The sequence below is a fragment of the Lissotriton helveticus genome, chromosome 10 (genome assembly GCF_964261635.1).
Source record: "Lissotriton helveticus chromosome 10, aLisHel1.1, whole genome shotgun sequence".
Lineage (NCBI taxonomy): Eukaryota > Metazoa > Chordata > Amphibia > Caudata > Salamandridae > Lissotriton > Lissotriton helveticus.
The window spans coordinates 576,232,868-576,255,915 of NC_136071.1; the positions used below are offsets into that span (position 1 = coordinate 576,232,868).

The window sequence follows — 23,048 nt, forward strand, 5'->3', positions numbered from 1 at the left end:
GGCATGGGGAGATTAAGTTATTTGTCCAGAATCACAGTAGGTTTAGCGGATGCCAGGACTAACCTGGTTCCCCAGCTCCAAAGTAGGCAGCTCTGGCCTTTAGGCCACATCCTTTCATGGTCTCTGAATGAAGCAGACAAGCACACACAAACGGGCACACCTGCCCACAAGCACATATACACGTGCCATGCTTCAGAAAGATCTAACCTCGGTGGTGCATGATTTGTTTACTGTTAGGGACTTGCCCTGGTGCCCCAGTCTGAACATGTGTTTGGGTGAGATTCATGCCCTGTGGATTGAGGAAATTAGCTGGACCCTGCGTGATTAACCTGCTGCACATGCACCAAGGCACTGACCTAAGCTAAAGCATGGCACCTCACACCCAGCTTAAATGCACAGCCCTTTGATTGTAAAACGTGTTTCGGGATTTGCACTCCACATGCATTTTAATAAGGGTTTTTTTTACTCCTTGACAAGCCATAAAAAGGAGACGCATTTTATCACTGACCAACATGTTCTTGAAATGTTACTTTTTGCAAAAAAAAATAAAAAAAATTACATGTCTCAATTGGCACTGTGCTGTAGCATAACTACCTTATTGAAACTTATTGAAATGTCAATTCAACAACAGAAGAGAACTTGGTAAGATTCTGTACATGTTATTGGCGCCATTATTTTGTTTACAGTATCGTATTCACGTTTTACAAATTATGCTTCTTTTTTATTGTGCAACAATACTATATCACAGTGCATGTACACGACAACCATGGTGTCGGGATGGAGGGAGTAAAATATTTTGCAAATGGTCGCCCTGGCACCTTCGCCACCCTGAAGTTAAGCAATACCTTTAGTTGGTATTGGAGTCTCAAGCTCGGAAGGTAGGTTGTGGTAGAGTCTGAGCTGCAACCGCACCTCTTTAGGGCGCACATACGGCTGGCAGGAGGGTATAGGCAGCTTCCTGAACGGCACAAGTGTACTCGCCCCCGAGCCATGGTTGTTCGCCACAGCAAACACGCCTTGTGCGCTCTCCTGTTGTAGTGTAGTTCCTATATTCCCAATAGGCTCTGCGCATTGGAATATATCCTATAGATGTGACGTAGAACTTAGGTCAACTAGGTCTCTATCGAATATATTAAACTTAATTGTAAGTGCCAGCTAGCTCAGAGGTCACTAGAAACTCTCGAGTTCACAAGAAGGGATTCGTTTCTGACAACTGCATAAACAGGACAACTTTGTTTCCCAAGATAAAACTGATCTTCAGAGTCGTGGAAACAATAGATAGATATTTTACTCAGTCATTCGTGCATGCTTCGTTTCATCAGAGGTGCAGAGAAAGAGAGAGACAGGCATTTTTCAATAAAAGGTATTTATTGAACAGGGCGCTAGGTGGCGCACTTGCGGATGGTAGCCTTCCAGTGAGGCCCTCGCCGCCCAGTGATCAATATCCTGAATTTATCCTGAAATCGGCAGATATTGGGGATTTTGGAGGCATCAACGGGTAGCTCTGCCCCTCCGACACGCACTGGCCGAGTTACAGCGCAACCGGCAAAGGATTCGCGTTGAGGAACTGGCGACTGCGCGCCGAGAAGGGTCTGTGAAAGTGACCCTACCTAGAGGTGGACCGTGTCAGCTACGCAAGCCCGCGGCTTCACACGAGGCTGCGGGCCAGACTATCGGGCGGACTTCGGACCGAGGGGACAGCTGTGGGACGCGCCGTGGCGCCTGAGGTGACCTTGCTGGCCCTCCTCTCCTCCCCCCCCCCGTGTCTGGACTGAAGGTGGAACCTGTCATACGGAGGGTTTGGAGGTGAGTCGGAGGAGGGCCCCATTGCTCCGCCGGCCCTCGCGGATCGAGAGGGCTGATTACATCCCTGGGGTGCTTTGAACCTGCCCGGCCCGCTGCCCTCCCTCCTTCCCCCCCCTCCCCCTCTTCCCCCCTCCCCCCCCCCTCACCCCCCTCAAGTTGCTGGCGGGACTCTGCTGCGCTGCGGGGGACATCTGTGGACACTCCCGCGGCGTTCTGAAATCGGTGGGACAGGAGGCCTTGGGCACCGACATGGAAGGGGAACACCGCTGGCCTGAGAGACGGAATCACCAGGGGGGGGGCAGACACTTGACCACCCTACGCCAGCCCGGACCCCTTGCACCCTCTGGTCCGGCGCTGCAGCGGAGGACGGGAGCGGGCTGCGGGACACGCCTGGGGTGCTTGGGACCCGTCTGCCCTGTGGTCGGATGTGCCGCCATTACTCCCGGCCCTTGTGAGCGGTCGTAGCCGATTGCTAACGCCTGGTCGCATTTAAGGAACTACGAGTTGGGCGCTGCATAGGCGGAAAGCGCCAAAAGACACCAGTGCCCTGGTGTGAGAAAGAAACAACGGAGGTTGGGCCTTGAGGCAATACCGGGCCCTATTGTTGGTGGCTCTGCTGCTCCTGCCGGCCTACAGTCCTAGTTGTGAACAATAGTGTGTAGACTCCCCACGAGGTGCTGCTGCACCGCCAGTCGCAACAGTCATGGGCAAGCCTGACGCCCAACAGCCAAAACTCACATTTAACGCTGCCAAGAGATCGGCCCTTTCAGGGCATGACCAGCAGAGTCAGGCGGGCTCCAGTGGGTCACGAGAGAGCTCCTCAGAGCCGGCTGTAGACCTGCAAGATGTTCTCCGGGAAGTTCGCCGGGGTTTGCCACGATAGCAGACAAAGTTGACAGATGTCCTCACATATGGATGCCAGGGTCCACAAGCTAGATGTCCACGAGGAACGATTAACGGAAGCGGAGCGGCGCATCTCGGACGACACCACGGCTAGAGACACATCGCAGCTCTCCAGGATGGACAACCTGTTGCGAGTAATTGCGGCTAAGAATGAGGATTTGGAGGCGAGAAGTAGACGCAATAATATTCGCATTTTAGGCATTCCGGAATCGACCAACACAGGTAGAATGGAGGATTATGTTGAGAAATTATTGCTGGTGGCGATTGGGTCGGAGGCCTCTCCTCACTTAATAGTTGAAAGGGCGCATCGCTCATTAGGGCCCCGGCCCAAGCCTGGCACTGCTCCGAGACCCATAATTGCTCGACTCCTAAATTATAGGGACCGGGATGTCGCCTTGAAGTCTGCGCGCAACAAACGATCGCTATCCTTTGATGGTAACTCCTTTACCATATATCCTGACTTTACGCCTATGGTTCAAGAGGAGCGGCGAAAGTTTCTAGATGTCAAAGCAAAGCTGCGCAAAGCACAAATTGACTACGCTCTTCTCTATCCGGCGCACTTGAGGGTGACGCATCAGAGCCTGCAGAAATTCTTCACAAAGCCGCAACACGTGGAAGATTTCCTCTAACAATCGAACAGGCCTGGTGGTGTGGAGAAAGGGCCCCCAGACTCACCATTGGCAGCAGCAAATGAGGAAGAAGAAAGAACATTCCCAGCAATGTTGACATTGTTGATCTGACGTTCCTCTTGTGAGTATTGTTGTATATGATAGAGGGGCACTGAACATTCCTTACCAATGAATATACTTTGCCCCCCCCTCCAAGAGATGCTTAATACTTGATCGCTGGGCACCCCTCCCCCACACACGTAGGGACCGATGCCTCGGCTGTGGTGCTGTGGGTGTGAGGGGTTGATGTGTAACCACCTGGGCAAGGCCCCCAGCGGGAAATACCCTATGGCTCGTTGCCATTTCCTCAGGAATGGGGCTGTAGCTAGTCCCTGGTTGGGAAACAGTTTGGGGTGGGAGTATAATACTGTCAGGTTGGGGTTGCTTTAGTGGGAGGGGGGTGGAAGATGCAGGTATGATTGGGGGTTAACTGTTTTGACCTTGGTAAACACACACAGCCCTATGCTGAGATCAGCTACATTGTAAGTAAGAGTTGAAATTGCATTGGATACGCAGCAACTCATGGTGAACAGTTATTGTACTATGATGATATGGCACAAGACGCATCATTTCGAATTTTTTTAATTGTCAACAGTATGGCTCATGATAGTAAGAGAACTGAATATTATTAAGTGGAATGTCAGGGGGCAAGGGGATCCTCGGAAGAGGCATCAGATATTGGCGTATTTGGACAGACAACACACATCTATACTGCAAGAAACCCATTTTGCATTCCAAAAACCTAATGTATTTGCTTCTAGATGGGCCACGCACAGTTTTCTCCTCTTATTCCAGCTATGCCAGGGGCACAGCTATATTGGTAAAAAAACAAGTGCCTTTTTCCCTGGTGGGCTCGCTAAGTGACGATAAGGGCAGATATTGCATAGCATGGGGCCGCATGGGCATGGAATCAGTCACACTGGTATGTTGTTATGGACCTAATGTGGACGATCCAGACTTCTACTTCACCCTATGGGAGGCAATGAGGGCTATTGGGTCGAATCACATTGTTTGGGACGGGGATTTCAACGTCACCTATGCTCCGTCTATAGATAGATCACACCCCGCACCACACCATCGCACCAAAGCAGGCACGCTGCTCCACGACATCATTACGGAACATCAGCTTCTAGACGCGTGCGACACATACACCCCTCGAAACGGTAAGGCACACATTTTACGGCGCATGCAGCTATCTGAGCAAGGCTAGACTACTGGTTGGTCTCTGAGGGCTTGGGCCTGCCATCTGCACAGTACAACACTTGGCTCGAACATACTCTGATCATGCAACGGTCAGATTAGCACTTTCTTCAGCGGGTTTTAGCATACCGCGCAGCGCGTGGCGTATGAACCCCAAAGTGTTACTGGGGAGGGGGAGCGGCCTGGCAAGACATTGGCAGATATCATCCGTACGCCTAGATATTCCAACTATGTAGTGGAACTGGAAAAGACTGACGGAACATGCTGCTGTGATACGGCCGGCATATTTACAGAATTTACTAATCACTACGAGGGGTTATATACCACCTCAGGGCCCCCCAGTGTTAAGCTAGATGACTACCTAAAGGACATAACCCTTGGCTGGCTAAGCGATGCTCAGCATAGATTTCTGTGTGCACCGTTTGAATTGGATGAAGTTCGCGAAGCCATAATGGAGTTACAATCTGGTAAGGCCACAGGAATGGATGGTATCCCCATCGAATTCTATAAAACCTATATTGATATCATGGCCCCTGTACTGTGGGAGGTTTATGAGGACTCCTTGGAGGTGGGATCTCTCCCCCAGTCAATGAGGGAGGCCCTCATCATATCCCTGCTGAAACCAGATAAAACCGGCCCAGCTATGCGGATCATACCGGCCGCTCTCTTTGCTAAATTGTGATGCCAAAATACTGGCAAAACTTATCGCTAAACGTCTGACTCTGCTACTCTAATGTCTTATCCTCCCGGACCAGTCTGGGTTTGTCCCTGGGAGAGCCACCTCCCATAACTTGAGAACCCTCTTCACGGTGATGAATAATGTGGCTTCTGAAATACCATTGGCAGCGGTTTTTCTAGACGCCACGAAAGCCTTCGACTATCGAATAGCATTATATATTTGCGATTAGGAGTCAAATGGGGTTCCCACCACTCTTTCTTGGATCCAACTTTTGTATCATCAACCGGGGGCCAAAGTGCTGCTCAATGGCCAGATGTCCTCGAGATTCTCAATTACTAGAGGTACGCGCCAGGGATGCCCTCTATCCCCTCTCTTATGTGCCTTGGCCACAGAACCCCTTGCAGCACGTCTGCATCAACATCACAAAGCAATGGCCTTACAGTGTAACATGCGACAAATCCTTATCTCCATGTACGCGGATGACATCACGCTATATGTGAAAGACCCGCAGAATAACTTGAATACGCTCTTGCGAGAGTTTATTGTTTTTGGGCACCTATCTGGAGTTCAGATCAACTGGGGGAAATCATGTATCTTTCCATTAACTGAATCAGTGGACCGCTTTCAGATGGATTTCCCGTTAAGAGTGGTGTGCGGATGAGCTCCGATATTTAGGGATTGGCATCACCAGGAATAAGGAAGAGCTCATGAGGCTCAACTACGGAGTGGCACTCACTAGCATTACTGACAAGGTAAATCGATGGATTAGGCTCCCGCTGTCTCTGGCAGGTAGGGCATCACTGATTAAGATGGTGATCATACCCCAGCTATTATATCTGTTCCTGAATATCCCCTTTTTTCCGGGACGATATTTTTTCATGGCCCTTAGGTCCGAGATGATTCGCTTAGTGTGGGGGGGCAAGCAGGCTAGACTGAAATGGGCTGTGTTAATAAGACCATACTCGGAAGGTGGCTTTGACATACCTGATTTTGAACATTATACCAGCGCTCAGGCACACTATTTATATTTTTGGATACATCAACCTAAATATATGCCGCAGCTGGCAGCAGAGCATTGGCTTGTTCATCCAATACCGATAGAAGGCGCTATATTCATGACTTCATGCCCGGGAACGCACTCAGACAACTGTAAATGCCACGATCACGGCGTGGCAGCGTGTTGCGTGCCAATTTGAGGCCCCGATAACGTATTCGCCGCTGCTACCTCTGGTATATCATCCAGACATGCCCCTCTTGCAGGAATCGCTCTTTCATAAATGGCTAGACCGCACGTCCATCAAACATTGGGGAGACCTGTATGAAAATGAAACATTCCGTACTTCTGACAGCATGCTTTACGGGGCGCACTGCACACCACTAGATGTATTCCTCTACATCCGCCTTAAACAAGGTATTAGATCCCTGCATGCAGACTTTCCGGATGAACCCCCAATGCTTGCACCACTGCAAACACTCTTACAGCAACCGTCGCCGTGAAGGCTAGTATCCCTGCTCTATCGCACCATACGCACTCAACAACATACTGAGGCTACACCATCCCGCTCCAAATGGGAGACAGAGCTAGGCACCCCCATAACGAACGAACAATGGGAATACTGCTGCTCGCAAACTGAAAGAATATCACCCAGAAGCAGGCTGAGTGTTATACACTATAAATATCTCGACAGACTTTACCACACCCCGGTTAGTATGCACAAGTACCATCTTCGTGATGATAGGTGCCAGGCTCCACAGGCTGATTTCTTACACTTGTCCTGGAGCTGCCCGGCAGTACACGATTTCTGGGAACATGTTTTTACAGCACTGAACCAAATGACCAATGTATGTATAGAAGCCACACCACTGATTGCTTTACTGAGCCATGTTAAACATATCCCTCTGGCACACCGCGGATACACGGCACTGGCATCGTTAATGGCTAAAAGGCGGGTAGCCTGTAGATGGAGCAGGGGAAGAGTGCCTAAGTTTAAGGACTGGCTCAACGATCTGATACCCTGTCAGGAACAGTTTTCCCTATATGCTGAGCTATTACCTATCACATCCAGACCTAGGGACATATGGTCGCCACTAATAGTTTACTTGCAGCTGAGGAACCAGGGCGGAGACAGCTAGTACATCCATAGGTATAATACGGAGCATACTCCCTTGCACTAGAGTGACACGAGATATGTCTATGACGCACCCACGACCTCTATTACTTTCTATTCTATCGGAGGTTGTGTTCTGTTGCACATCCTAGATGAAAGCCATAGTGCCTTTTAGTCCAACGCGGCCGGCCTGAAAAGGTTGTAGGCGACTTGCTGTGTTATGTTTATGTTATGTACTTTTACTTTGTTTACTTGACGGCGACATTAAGATGCTGCCGGCCAATACTGGTTGTAGGCACAAAGCTGTGTACCCTTGTAACCTACCAATAAAGGTCTTTGAAATTAAAAAAAAGAAAAAGAAAAAAGGTATTTATTGAACAGTCTTCTTTCTCATGCAAAAGAAATTAACTGCTACAATCGTAATACTGGTAGCAAAGTATAATGCGTACAGTAAGAAGAGTTATGAAATAATACTGTAAAAGCACTGTATGGGTCCTAGACCATAGATAGATAAATACATAAATAACAAAGGCTAAAAAGTATTCTACTGGTGCTTCTAAAATACGCCTACCCCGATGTACCTAACCTAAGTCTAGTACGAGGAAAGAAGTGTGGTGTAGCATTAGTTTAGTATTCTTTTTGCCAAGAATCTAACCAAGATCTCTCTTAGGGTCTCTGTTTTAGAATGAAGGAGGTCAGTCTCCGGACTCGATTTCCCAACACCCCGCAAGGGGAGCTAGGAAACACTGGAGCTGGATTTCTCGGCAAGAGAAAAGACAGCGTGTCTCTCAGTGCGTCTGCTGGAGGGTCGGCTTCCTTCGGCACTTGCTGTAGCAGGATGCGTCGGGCAAGTAGTCGAACTACTCCAAACCACCGTGTGGTTGCTTGGGCAAGTGTGGGCATATTTATACCTTGAAGGTGCAGAGTTTGATATAAAGGTGAACATAATAACGTCATCAAAGAGTCTGTTCTTTGAAAACTCCATGAGTTCTTGGACAAATCAATATTCAAGCAAGGGGAAGTCCCTAACTGCTGAAGCCGAGTTTTCCAAGAAATCATTGTGAATTTTCGGAACTAGAGGAAGTAGCCATGCCGTATTTGGACTGCATGAGCTATGTCTAAATATGGTTACGATTCCTATGCCTATACAAGGACGTGGTGATTTATATCTATACAAGGGAATGAATCAGGAAAATTACACTAGGGTCCTAAAATGCTATACAACACTGTCTTTACATGGGTGTCTCAGTAGAGGAAAATAGAAAGTAAATCTTCTCATTAATGCTACTATGGAAATGACAACGTAATTGACAAGCACCAAGACTTATCAAATATTCATATAGGTGAAATATCCAAGAGTTCTCATCAAGATGATATAGTAACTCAATAGTCCAAATTTAGGAGTCCGTGTAGTTTTAAAGATGTCAACATTTGAAGAAGGGGTTATACTTGAAATGTACTATTTCCCCATAAAGCATGTCAGCCCTGAAAACTGCAAGATATTAAAGCAAATAATCAAAAAGTTTGAAACTGAACAAAACACAGGTAGTTCTGGGCTACTTTGAATTGGATACCTTTTGACTTGTATTGTATTTGTATTGCAATTGCATTTGTATAGCACGTACTACCCCTGACGAGGCGTCAAATCGCTTTTTCGGCAAGTAGCACGCTACTCCGGGACCCATAGAGGATTAGTATTGAATTAGTATAGTGAAACATGCAAGTCAATTTTAAGTGGTGAATATGTTAGTCAGTTATTTGGATTCAAAAGGATAGTGGAAGTATAGAAGAGGAAAGAAGGTTTGTATTTATATAGCGCTTCCAACCCCTGATGGGGTATTGAAGCGCTTTTTTGGGCGAGTAGCTCACTACTCCGGAAACCCATAAAGGATTAGTGGCGAGTTAGTATGGTGAAATATTAAAGTAATTTGAGTGGTGGATATTAGTCAGTTATTTGGAGTGAGTTGGATAGCGGAGGGATAGAGGGGAAAGAAAGGTTTGCATTCACATAGCACCTGTTACCCCTGATGGGGTGTTGAAGCGCTTTTCTGGCGAGTAGCAGGCTACTCTGGAACCTATAAAGGATTAGTGTTGAAAATTAGTATAGTGAAATATGAAGTAATTTGAGAGGTGGATAGGTTAGTCAGTTATTTGGATTGAGAAGGGTTGGGGAGGGGTAAAAAAGGAAAGGTGGTTTGCAGTTATATAGAGCTTGTAACCCTGATGAAGTGTTAAAACGCTTTGTTGGCGAGTAGCACGCTACTCTGGAACCCATAAAGGAATAGTTGTGAATTAATTAGTATAGTGGAATATGGAATTAGAGAAGTGAACATGATAGTCTGTTACTTTGATTGAAAAGGATAGTGGAGATTGAAAAGGATAGTGGAGAAATAGAAGAGTGAATTATTTATTTTTTAGGTCACAGCGGTAGGAGGAAACTTTTGCATGAGTAAAAAGGATTTTTGGAGGGGAAGAGTCAAAGAGTTTAGAAAGGTTTGTTTTGGGGGATCGGTGTAGTTAAAGGTGTCAGATGATGCAAGGAGGGGTAGAGTAGGAGAGTCAAGAAAGGGTTATTTTTGGGAACATAGTAGTGTCATGGGTTTTAGGATAAATGAGAGAGTGGGTGAGTATATAATGATAGATGTACAGGGTGAGAGATAGGGTAGTGAATTGGATAGAGTACTAGAAAGAAGAAGATGTAGATGAGTCAGAAAGTTGGGCTAGAAGATATATATTGAGAGAAGTATAGGCTGATAAATAGGGTAGTGCATTGAAAATGCCAAACTAGAAGTGAAATATATAGATCCATAAGTACTATCCAATCACAGCACTAGCCCTAAAATCTCGAACCAATAGGAGACTAGGACCTTAGAGCCAATCTTAGCCCTTGTCCAAGCACCCAATCAATTAAAAAAAAACTGATCTCTATGTACAATAGTGGCCCTAGCCCTACCAGTAGTCTCCACTCTAGTCCAAGCAACCAATGGCACAGGAAGCCCTAGTCCCTGCTTCCAATAGAAAGCCTAACCCTACTTTTAGTCCCACACCTAGTCAAGCAACCAATCACACCAGAAGCCCTAAGCGCTACTTCCAATTAAAGGCCTAACCCTAGCCCTAGTCCCAACAACCAATAACACAGGAAGCCCTAGTCACTACTTCCAATAGAAATCCTAGTCCCAACTCTTCATTGATTAAGTCACAGACCCAGAAACCAATCTGAACCCTCAAATACCCAACCAATGAGGAAACTATCTCCTGAAAACTGTGACGGTGTAGGGTCTGCGAATGTGCGACTAAGGGGAAATTTCCACAATCGTATTACAGAAAGATCCTATCAATATCTTATGTACATACTCAACCTACACCGTCAGACCTCCAAACACAAATCAGAGAACTAAATATTAGAGGGAGTATGTCAAGTATCAAAGTATATTTTTTGCCTACTCCCAATTGGCAAGTATCAACAATTCATACAAATATTAATCCCACCGAACCAAAGACTTTATCAATGTTTTTTCTCCCCTTTCTTTTTATTTTAAAGCGTGTATTTGATTCAATCAGCTTCCATCAGATTACATTGAGTCAAATATACAACAGAAACAATATTGTTTCTAAACAAAATAAGTCAAATTAACAGCCAACCCGTTTTGTCCCCATCTGGGACATCATCAGGGCTGTGAACAAAAAAATAAACAAATAATGAATAATTTGATTTTTGTTTCATAACATTCTGATCACTTTTTTACGGTATATAATATAAAAGATAGAACAGTCTCAGCATGATCATGTATCTAGTTACATTGAAACCACAAGAACACCATCCTACCTATTTAACATGCTAAAAAAAAACGTCTTGACCTTAACATATACTCTATACAAACACTCTTCATTTAATCAATATACCTTATTGGTTGAGTCCCAAAATGTATGTCTTTTTGTTACCGACATGGAGGACTTATCAGTAGTAAAAAATGGAGGGCAACCCATATTAACACTTATCAATACTCCAAACAGTAATATAGTCCTCCCCAGGGTACATCGTAAATTGTTAATTTGCAAAGTGCTCACCTCAAAATAAATGACCAAAGTTATTGAATAAACTCCTCCTGTTCAAGGGATTCGTAATCTTCCTATAATCCGTAAAATTCCTAATCCACTCTGTGTTTAAAGAAACGAAATGCTATGTTTTAACATAAATTTCAACTCTATATATCATTATTATCCAAAGCAACTACAACTAGTCCGTTCAAATGACGTCTACCCTACAAAATCTCACCTAGGTTTTGTAGTTCCCAATATTTCGAAATTGAAGATCCTGTTTTTCTTATTTTCTCCTTTCTGTATATCGTTATATCTTACAGTTAAATCCACGAAAGATATCTAGAGGGAAACATAGCAATGTCTCAATATACCTCCAATGTTCAAACAGATTCCTTCTACCCCTCCCTTATTAATGTCCATGTTTACTTGTCTTACCAAAAAAGTGCTATTGTTGAACTTAGCGTCCCATGTTGCGCTGTTTAACTTCGTGACCACTCTTCCACCTTAGATCCACTATTCATAGGCTTAGTCCGGGTCTTCTCCATCAGAGGCGTTCAACTAGCTGTCTGATTTCTCCTGTCTTCACAAACGCAGACTGCTTGGAAGCTAAACTGCCGCAAGAAACAATATATAAAAGCAGGGTCGCTAACTCTTTCCACGCATACATAAGCGGTGTAGGACCGGTCATGATTATTGTATTGTGAATTGCACCTGCATATCCAATCATGGGGCATGCCCCCAGGCCAAGTCTGGTGGGTTGCAAGTGACGGAAGGACAACTGTTTCTAGAGTCAGGCTGACAAGCATGGGCAGGCCAAGAAACACTAATTTTTTCACACATTCCCATGCACTTTTCTGTTTGTTAACTCTTCTGTATCCATTACGTGCTGAGTGCAGCGCATACATGTATAGAAAATAGGCCAATGCTTATTTCCACTTTCATATGCTCTTCTCCAATATCAGGCCTTCCCCTTTCATGATCTCTTTGGCACTGTTATCTCTTGCACCCTTCAGTGTTTCATCCCTGTGTACTGTCTCTTGCTCGTTCTTTTGTATTGTTACACCCTCACGTCTTTATGACTTCTCTTGTAGTCTTCTCTCTGCTGGCTTTCCTGCCCCGCCAATTTTTTCCTTTATTTCCCCCCCTGCTCAAACTCCCCTTTTCCTTATTGTTCACCCCTGTTTTTTTCTCTCTCTAGTCCCCTTTTTGGTGCGTCTTGCTTTCCCACCCTCTAGCTCACCCATCATCAACCCCATGCCTATTTCTGCATCTTTCTCTCCCTGTCTCGTGTTCTCTCACGGGTGTTTTTTGCCTCAAAGGTCAAAGATATAATTCTCTCACCCACCCTCTATTAACTCTTGATCATTTAAATAACGAATGTCCTAGGCAGGTCCAGGAGGACCGGAACCATCTCAGACTTAAAAAAGCATTTGCAATGCAATAGGTCTCGCATTTACACCTGTTTAAGCTATTGGCATTGTAAATGACAATACGTTTTATTTATGTTTCAAAACCCAAAACAAACAAATGGCATTGTCATTTACAATGCCAGTAGCTCAAACTTGTATAAATGCGAGACCTGTTGCATTGCAAATGCTTGTTTACTACTGATAACAGTTCTCCATGTCGGTAACAAAAAGACATACATGTTGGGACTCAACCAATAAGGTATATTGATTAAATGAGGAGTGTTTGTATAGAGTATATGTTAAGGTCAAGAAAGTAAAAAAGTGATCAGAATGTTATGAAATAAAGAAAGTATTAAATTCTTCTTTTTTTTTTTCACAGCCCTGATGATGTCCCAGATGGGGACGAAACGCGTTGGCTGTTAATTCTACTGTCATTGTGGCTGTTAATTTGACTTCTTTTGTTTAGAAAAAATATTGTTTCTGTTGTATATTTGACTCATTGTAATCTAGTGGAAGCTGATTGGATAAAGTACACGCTTTAAAATAAAATGAAAAGGGGAAAAAAAACATTAAATCTTTGGTTCGGTGGGATTAATATTTGTATGAATTGTTGATACTTGCCAATTGAGAGTAGGCAAAAAATATACTTTGATACTGGACATACTCCCTCTAATATTTAATTCTCCAATGAGGAAACTAACCTGAATCCAATAGGAATATCAGATACAACCACCAATCAGTGTACACATGTACATAACAATATCAGACTATATAAAGTCCCAGCTACTTCAGACAAGGTTTGCTGGCCAGTTAGTTGGAAGCTGCTCCTCTCTTCAGAAATCTCCTAGGAGACAGACTGGCTCAATCCACACTTTGTACTTCTGCAGGTAAGGCCCCAACAAACTTGTCCTCCAACAACACTATTTGTATAAATCTTTACTCCCTCTCCTGGCCAAAAAACGAAGTGCACAGTCCTTATTAAACACACTTTAAACAGCTTACAGCAGATTACTGCTGTCTCGGGGGGGTTGGTTTCACTGACTTAACACAAAATGGTGTCAATTTTAAATTGCGTTTTTTTATGCCTCTTAAAAATGAAAGGTGCGTTTTGATGTATTTCATCATTACTGAAATTTACAAATATTGCTTTGCGTACTTTTAATTAAAAAACGTTATATTCGTCGAGAAAATCTCTATGGATGCACTTTCTTTTTTTTTTTAAACTGTTTTCTAGCTACATGAGGGTGCAAAGAAGCCAAATTATCACAGCAATTCTTTTGGGGGTTCCAACTATCAATTATTGAGAACTGTGCCCATAAAACAAGTCAAAAAGGGATTTGTAATATAATTTAAGGAGTGATATATTCCGCCAGATAGATTTGAGCATGGAGGGTTTCGGACAAAGATTAAAGACTTAAGTGTACAATTAGAGAATTATCTTATGGATTCCATATTCCTTACCAGAGACTGAAATAAATTAAAACATGCAAGTTAGTAAGGTTGCATAGACTCAACAGGGCATTCCAACTGTGCGAATACGTACTACTACCTCTAGTCCCAGTATGTAGATCCGCGAAAAAAAGTGGCAAAATAAGGAAATTGCTAGTAGTCAAGCCCTGCTATTGTATTGGATATGCCATAATCAGGGAGGCTATCATCAGATCTATTATAATGAATTTGCTGCCATAATTTGTTGTGGCACTACATGGTAATAAAGGAAGTAGTAATTTTTTATTTACAGGTCATGTAGATTTAAAAAGTAACGTGTCCCATGGACAACTAGATATTTTATTACATTCCACACCCCTACTTGTGTTGATATAGCCAACATCCATGCCATTTTTTTAAGCAACACATGTAAGAAAACAGCAGAGGTCTACAGCATGTAAATCTGCTACACTGAGTGTAACTTGGTGAGAAGATTGAGGTTTGTCAGTTCAGCTGGGACAAGGCAATTAGATATTTTAGGAAAACAAGCATAGGCAATAAGTCTTGCCTTTGGGACCTCAAGTGTTAGTTATCCAGTACAATATCCTTGGTGCAACAAAGTGTTGCATGGCTAAACACTTATAAGGTCCCAAAGGCAAGACCTATTGGCTATGCCAATGCTGGTTATAATATCCTGTACCTGACCTATTGTACTAGTAGGGAAACTGCATCGTTTAGAGGAAGTAGAGTTCAGCTTATTAGGGGTTTGGTTCCTTGTGTCTGTAGCCCATGTCATGTAAATAAATACACATATACATACACATACACATACACATACACATACACATACACACACACACACACACACACACACACACACACACACACACACACACACATACACACACACACCTAGACATACATATATACACACACACACACACACACACACACACACACAGCAATGCTTTTTAATGCCATCTCACTTTTGTACCATGGTGGTGCAATCCGAAATGCTCCTTAACCTAACAAATACTTGCAAAATTAATTGTAAATAAACTACCAGCTAGTGGTTGAAAATAGCAGACACAACACAGCCTTAATAATACTTTGTGAAATTGCATTATAAATGGAGAAAATGTGAAGAAAACGGGGATTTTGCTTTGCATGTTATGTTTTCGTCATATTTTGAACCTGACTGCTTGGTTGTGAGAAAAATGGTGTGCTGTAGCTTAAAGTGGCGTACATCACAAGTACCACAAGAGGGCACTGTTAATCTGCCCTGCACAGCATTCACCCAAAGCAACCGCACATTCTACCTTACCCATATACCGGCTAAGGTGCATGACCGCTTCTGAGGGCCAGATTTTAGACCCAGTAAACGTGGGTCATTGCGGCTTAGGTTTCAGATGCACGAACATCTAATAAGTGATACATATCGGGTTTTGGGGGGGGGGGGGGGGGGGTTGCAGACCTATTGCAGGGAGGCTTTTTACTTTTCTTCTGTGGCGGACACACTTTTGTCATTGCTGAGGATACTGTCTGAGGCATCACTAAGGAAATGCAGACACTATTTGTTAGGCACAAATCTACATTACGGTAGAGTTGGTGTATTGTTCATCAGGATTGCGCCAAGTGAACCAGGACTGGCGATCAAGCCCTGCAGCTCTATTGTTCTGTTTGAATGAAAGTTTATAGAAGCAGCATGAAGAGTAGCAGTGGCAACAAACAAGAAAGCTGGAACTACAAAGGCATGTGTGTAGTATGTCTGACTAGGCAACATAATGGATCAGATAAGCAATTACACAATGAAGCATAAAGCAACATCAACGATCTGCAAAATACCAAATCAAGTGGTATCCACATGGCTGTGGTGTGGTGAGCTCTAGGCCCACATGCTAAGGGAAACAAGCGTGCGCGCCTCGCACTCAAAGTAAAAAAAAAAAAAAAAACACTAGTTTGACAAGAGGCGGAAGGGGGAGAGGAGGGGCCTGCGCCCGTTTCCCTTGCGGGAGCGAGCAGGAACCCTCTGTTAATTACTAACAGATGGTTTGAAAGCTCGCACCCGCAAGGGAATCGCCAGACGTGCACGCGTTGCGATTCAAAGCAATGCAATGCGTGCATGATTTTGACTGCAAAACTGAATCGATTTTTAAAGGTCTTTTTTGCCTATACAGCGCATGCGCGCTGCATAGGCGAGACCTAAAAAAAAGGCTGTCTTACAGAAAGACCAGAATGAGGTATCAGGGTTGAATATGCTGGGATTTAATTTTTTTTAAATATACTTTAGTGACCTTATGGTTATGTAAGTGAAGAGAGAACAAGGGCTTTTTAGGGAGGAGTCTGAAATCCTCAGAAGCTTAAGTTTGCTTAGTTGACATGTTTACGTCACACACCTCCTTCCAATGAGTATCGAACAAGGGTGGTAAAAACAGAAGAACATCTAGGTACCACTGGCAGAACAGTGAAATAAGCTTGGCTTTGTATTCTAAAATCTAAAGCTACAGAAGCAAACTTACATTTCCCATTGCTAGTCAAAGAGAAGGAAGTAGAACAATTGCACTCAACTAATAGCTCTAGAATAAACTAAGGAATGTGATAAGTTGTACTTAAGTAATACACAGATGCTAGATCTTCTGTACATACATCAATGGTATCCATCTCTGTTCAGCTTTGCTGAGTTAAACAAAATTTTAAGGTAATCAAGGCATCAAAAGTATTCAGCAAAAAAATTAGAAACTACTTTCTAAATGTATTCAGTAACAAAATCAGGCAGCCCTGTCATTTTGATGCTACAATGCAAATTGTCCAACCGAATTGCAGAGGTGAAATAGTACCAAGTCCACAGCGTTACCCAAAATCAAGTGGGTGTTTGTCTAAGAGCTTATAACTAAAGAGCATTCGAAATCCACTACAGCAGCAATTGATACTTTAAGCCAAGTTAATATTAATAAATTCCTGAATTTTCCAGGAGGTTTTCAGGTTTCACATGAATGAAAATATTACATCCCTACAACATAGAAGGCCAATACCACTTCAACTTAACTGGTCAAGAATTTTAAAGCCACCCAACATTACAGAGTTGGGCAGCATGGCCAGCCGCTGGGCAAGTTAAGGTCCACAGAATTGACGCCTGATCTACAGTAAAATCTCCTAATCGAGTCTGGTCACAAGCATGATTTACAGACGCCTTATGCTCTCAGCCCAGGGTTCTCAGTGGTAAAAACATGTGATGTATATAAAGGTTAGAAAAATCCTGTCACAAGAGGATATATTTAATAGTATACCTAACTAAGTAGTTGCCATATAAAGAGAAAAAAAGTAAGTGCCCTGTTTAGTTTCTGCCTCGAAATAAAATCTCTACCTTAACACGGCCTTTAGTTACCGCTATCTGAAGAACAACCTCAACATAGATAATTTTGGAAGTGAAGGCACAAATCCCAAAGGAGGAGGAGCTGGTATGCTCGTGGATAAAGCGCAACGACTAGGAGCTGCAAAGGGCACCAGTCACAAAGCACAAGTGGGAAAATAAAAAACAGATCATGAATAGAAGCAGCCAGCACAGCAAAGACACCTGCAGGACAGCATGATCTGTTCAGAAGAAATATATTCCAAAAAGGTACTATACAGAAAGCAACAGACTAGTTTGAAAATGCAAATGAGGACTACCTGGTGAGGAAATGCATACATGTAAACTAATTCAATCATTGTCGAGAAGCCGCAGATTTCAAATAGCAATAGCTGGAAAGCATAAGCACGACGCTCAACAAGTACAGAGCCTAGAATTAAAAGCATGGATCACACCAAAAATTTGTTCAGGCCAGTCATCAGAAAAGGAACCAGAAACACTTTAGTTAAGTGCACAGCTCAAATGAAGCAGGCATTCCCCTCACATCACAAGCCAACCCCAAATGCAAGGAAAATCCCACTGCCGCCCCATCCTGAATGAGTTTAATAGAAAGGTACTCTTCAACTCCATTTCAGTCATAACAAAACTAATCTCCAATAATGCCATCAATTCTATTACCGATGTTTACGCGCAGCTACGAGCTTACTGCAATATTCTGGAGCATCTCTTCAATCATAGGACACCAAGGCTCTACCCTCCTTATGCCATTCTACAGACGCACTCTGCATTAACCAAGCACAATGAACGAGGCAATGGCTTATTCGTGTAGTCACAATTCTTCTGGGTTTCTTCAGGGGAGCAGGAACTTATATAAAAACTACAAATCAACACTTGCGTCAAAGAAACACTACAACAGACTTCAAGAATTTGTAAATTAGCCACACCACTAATCTGTGTTCCGCAGCATTTCTGTGATTTATGGTCAGCATACCAGACAGTGAATTTACTAATAAAATAAATACTACAGAGAAGAAGCAGGATTCTGAAAGCCACTGCACCCAAAGAGCATGAGCAAGTGCCTGAATGATGAATATTCTGAAAGGCCACGAGTATTTGGAAACAAAGCCCAAGTGCTAAAAATAACAGAAGGGTAAAAAAGAAAGGGTATGGTCCCAACGGAAGTTGGGATCCAGAGGCACAAACACAGACAGTTTGGAATCTGGGCCTAAATCTTTGAAGTAGAGCTCAAAGAAACAGACTAATTTAATAATTTGATAAAGGGGTGTGGAATTTATATAGCACAACGCCCTGGACGCAATGTTTGTGGTCAAGAGTAACAGGTAAAAACAACAGGTGATGGACAGAATGCAGAACATTGTCATACATTCACCCCAGTACAGAGATCTGGGCCTAAATCCATCGTTTTTTTGCACTCCACACCACCCCAGGTCAGACATGGCCATATGCAAATCAGCCTTGACCCTGTGCCTCATGGGAACAGTCCAGCCCGAACTGCCAAGCCATGTATTTCCGGGACCGGAATCAAGCATCCAAGGACCGGTTTCTGGCTATCAGCCGTCATCAGCCTGGATAGCTTGACTCCAGTGGTGTGGAGAGCATGGGACTCACGTCTGAGCATACCCATCCAAGAGTAACAGGTTTTCATATTTTGTCCTTGAGACAAGCAGGCCCACTCCCATGCAGCACAAGCCGTTTGGCTGCCAGTTCACAGCACGGTAAGAAGGATCAGTGAAAGAGCATTGTCTACAGGTAACATTTGTTTTCACATGTCCATCCTATTTGAATGTGTATTTATGGTTCATTAAGGCAAAGCCTCTAATACGTGGGACGGGCTCTGCTTGCACTACGGACAGTGGTTCCAGTATAACAAGCATTGACATAGCCAATAGGTCCCACTTTTGGGACCTTATAAGTATTTAGTTATGCAGCACAATATCCTTGGTGCAACAACTATTGCATGGGTAAGCACTTATAAGGTCCCAAAGGCGAAATCTATTGGCTATGCAATGCTTGTTTTTTCTTTTGTTCATGAAAGATAGTTATTTTCCTCTTTGTATACCATTTGTATGCCACCATTCAGTGACGTCTTCAGAAACAACAGAGCACCTATAAAAAAATATTTACAACATTAGTAAATCCATGAAAATGTAAGGCTGCGTATCTCAGACTATGTGGATACTGGAAGTGGGGTGGTATGTCTGCCTTGGTACTTCCTGTCTGGAGCTCCAAACACAGCAAATGTACAGGGCAGGAAAAAATACAGCAATCGTCCCTATGCACTGTATTTTATCTCCTACCATCAGTGACAATGATTTTTCATTTTCAAAGTCAATCCTCCGCTTTGAGGATTTGGCAATGGAAAATGTAAACAAGCATTTACAATGCAATGGTTTTGCCTTTGTTAAAGTTTGAGCTGTTGGCAAAGCTCTTGACCTTTTTTTTTAACATAACTAAATGGCATCGTTATTTGCAATGGCACTAGCTTTATATTTTGCAAATGACACCCACAAACACCTACAGAGAGCCCCCAACACACACCCACACTGCGCCCTTCCCACACACACTGCGAGCACCACCACACTGCAAGCCCCCCCACACACACTTTGAGCTCCCTCCACAGACTGTGAGCCTCTTCTATAAACTGCGAGTCACCTCCTACAAAGCCCCCTCCACACTTAGAGCCACCCCGCTCACACACAGAAAGCTGTCCCCTTGTTTGGCAATGTATAGTAAGGATGAAAGGGTGGACGGAAGAAGGACGGATGTAATAAAAGGTGGATGTATGGATGTATAAAATGTTGAATGGATGAATGATGTATGGATGTGTGAAAAGGTGGTGTGATAATGATGGGTGGATGGATGAAAGTGTGTGTGTATTGATGTATAGATGAAACGTTGGATGGATGAAGCATGTAGGATGGATGGATGGAAGAATGAAAGGATGGATAGTTAAAATGTTGCATGGATGTATGATGTATGAGTGAAAATGTAGGTGGATAAGTAATGTGTGGCTGGATGGATGCGTTGATGTGTGTATAGATTGGGGAATTAAATTTTAAGATGGATGTCGAAAATGTTGCATGGATGAATGATTGATGGATCGTTGAAAAGGTGGTTGGACAAATGATGAGTGGATGGATAGAAGGGTGGATGTGTAAAGATGAATGTATGGATGGAAAGCTGAAAGTGTGGATGGATGTATTGTTAGTAGAATAAATGGTAGATGGATGTATTAATAAAAATGTTGCATGAATGATGGGTGGATGTGTGCAAATGTAGGTGGCTGTATGATGGGTGTATGGATTGAAGGGTGGATGAGAAAAGGATGGATGTATGGATGGAAAGATGCAAGTGTGGATGGATGAATAAAAGTGTGGATGAAAGGATGCATGAAAGGATAAAAGGGTGGACGGATGAAGGACGGATGGAAGAAAACATGGCTGGATGTATGGATGGATAAAAATTGCATGGATGAATGATGTATGATGTGTGAAAAGGTGCTGTGGTGAATGATGGGTGGATGCGATGAATGATGTGTGGATGGATGAAAGGGTGGGCGTATTGATGTATAGATGATAGCGTGGATGGATGAAGGATGTATATCACATATCATATATCACAAGGATGTATATGCACATATCCCGTGTAGAAGCCTGCTGTGAAACATGCATCATAAAGCACTGCACGAAGATTTACCACCATGGGACACTATGAATTGCAACCGCAAGACAAAACACGTACAAGGAGCGTAAAGGCCTCCCTGTCCGGGGAACGAGTGCTGCACAAAGTGATAAGCAAGGCACAAGTCTGGCGATTATTAAGTCCCCAAGATCCGACACAGAGACAGAGACCATTTATGCAAAACGTACCAACATAGGATACAAAGTCACGGGTAGAGTAAGTTACTTGCCCAGAATGATGATGATTTTGCCGCGACTCGAACCCAGTTCACCAGGGGGAGGACAATCGCCCCAGCCGTTAAGCTGAATCCACTCCCCTCACTGGCTGGATGCAAACCCTTGCTCCGTGAGAAAGCTTCATCATAATGGGAAACACAAGCAGGAGAGCTGAATGGAAGCAAAGCCAGCAATGGCCTGCCACGCAAGTATGCGGTACCAACACCAAGCCAGATTCAGAGGCAGCGAAAGAGAAGGGAATTTTGGAGAGCAAGTACGCTCACCACAATACATAGGACACGAGCCGAAGAGCCAGAACCCAGTCCCCGCTCTAAGTAGTACAGCCACCCGCCGGGGAACCAACAAGACGCCCAGCATAGGCAGGCACCCACATTCTGGCTGCAACAGATAAAGAGCCCCTCCTCACTGGGAGGCAATCAGTGGGTCGCACATGAGACTCAAACCGTGAGTTTGAATACCCGAACGGCAGTTCCGACACCGGAAACAAGGGCACAGAAAGTGAAATGGCAGAAGAACCACACAAACGAGCATGGCCCGGCGCAAGTACCGCTGAAGTACAGCGCACACCACAGAATGCCCAAACCGATTCAGCCTCCAAGAGGCAGTAAAACAAAAACGCACCTGATCGCTCAAGGGTAGGAGCATTAAAAGCACTGCATGTAGGCGGAAAACGCCACCAACCCAGCACTGCCGCACCCCAGATGCTCAGCACGGCAGTGGAGGTGCAAAAGCATTTAGAGATGCCGGGCAAAGTGGACAGGCAGCCGCGCCTAGCGCGGGAGCAACGCCAAATAAAACCGCCGCCCAAATCCAAACATTACAACAAGGAAACCCGACACGTCAGCAAAAAAAAAAAAAAGGCAGGTCCCGGCAATGCCGGACCAGATTCGGGGGCGTTCCCGGCTTTCGGCTGACGTCGCGTGACGTCGGCAAAAGCCAAAGAATCTCGGGAACGCCCCCGAATCTGGTCCGGCATTGACGGACAGGCCCCTCGTCCAATGGCTAGGCTCCATTTATGGAGCCAGCCAATGAATGACGAGGGCCGACCCAAACCCACACTACAGTTCTCATTAGGTTTTCGCCTGCGCGAAAAAGATGCGCAGAGCGCATCTTTTCGCCAGGCAAAACCTAAAAACAGTGCCGGGTCCATCTTGCTGCAATGGTATAATGGACCAGCCGGCACTCTGTTATTGCCGAAACTGCTCCTGTCATGTCAGTGAATACAGTTTTGAAGATAAAAGTTTGCCTGGTCCACTGCCATTACTAGAGTTTGAGAGTGGCTGGCGCTGAGCCAATGGAGATGTTACCTCCACCTCCTCAACCGCTTGAAAACTGTGAACAGTGAGAAGAGTAAAAGGAAGGTGCCAGCAATCAGGATGAACTTAACTATTAAGAAACGATCTTACAAAGATGTTTAATATGTAAAACAGTACATACGCTTTTTTGTGGTGTAGAGTTAATTTAACCGTAAGTCCCTGATAGTCCTCTTGTGTTCCGTGATAAACTTCAAAGTATTAGA

General features: G+C 44.2%; 1 protein-coding gene across 4 annotated transcripts in view; it reads right to left on the reverse strand.

Moving 5' to 3' along the window:
* The window catches only part of USP7 (ubiquitin specific peptidase 7), a 1,709,027-nt gene that overhangs the window by 1,651,969 nt on the left and 34,010 nt on the right, over nt 1-23,048 (reverse strand). For 2 of the 4 annotated variants that reach the window (XM_078663108.1, XM_078663107.1), the window contains exons 2-4: nt 11,841-12,016; nt 11,641-11,744; nt 11,433-11,522 (exon numbers count right to left, since the gene is read on the reverse strand). The exons of the other annotated variants lie outside the window; for them this stretch is intronic. The gene's annotated coding sequence lies outside the window, so the exon portion shown is untranslated. The remainder of the gene's footprint in view (nt 1-11,432; nt 11,523-11,640; nt 11,745-11,840; nt 12,017-23,048) is intronic. 4 annotated transcript variants of the gene reach the window in all.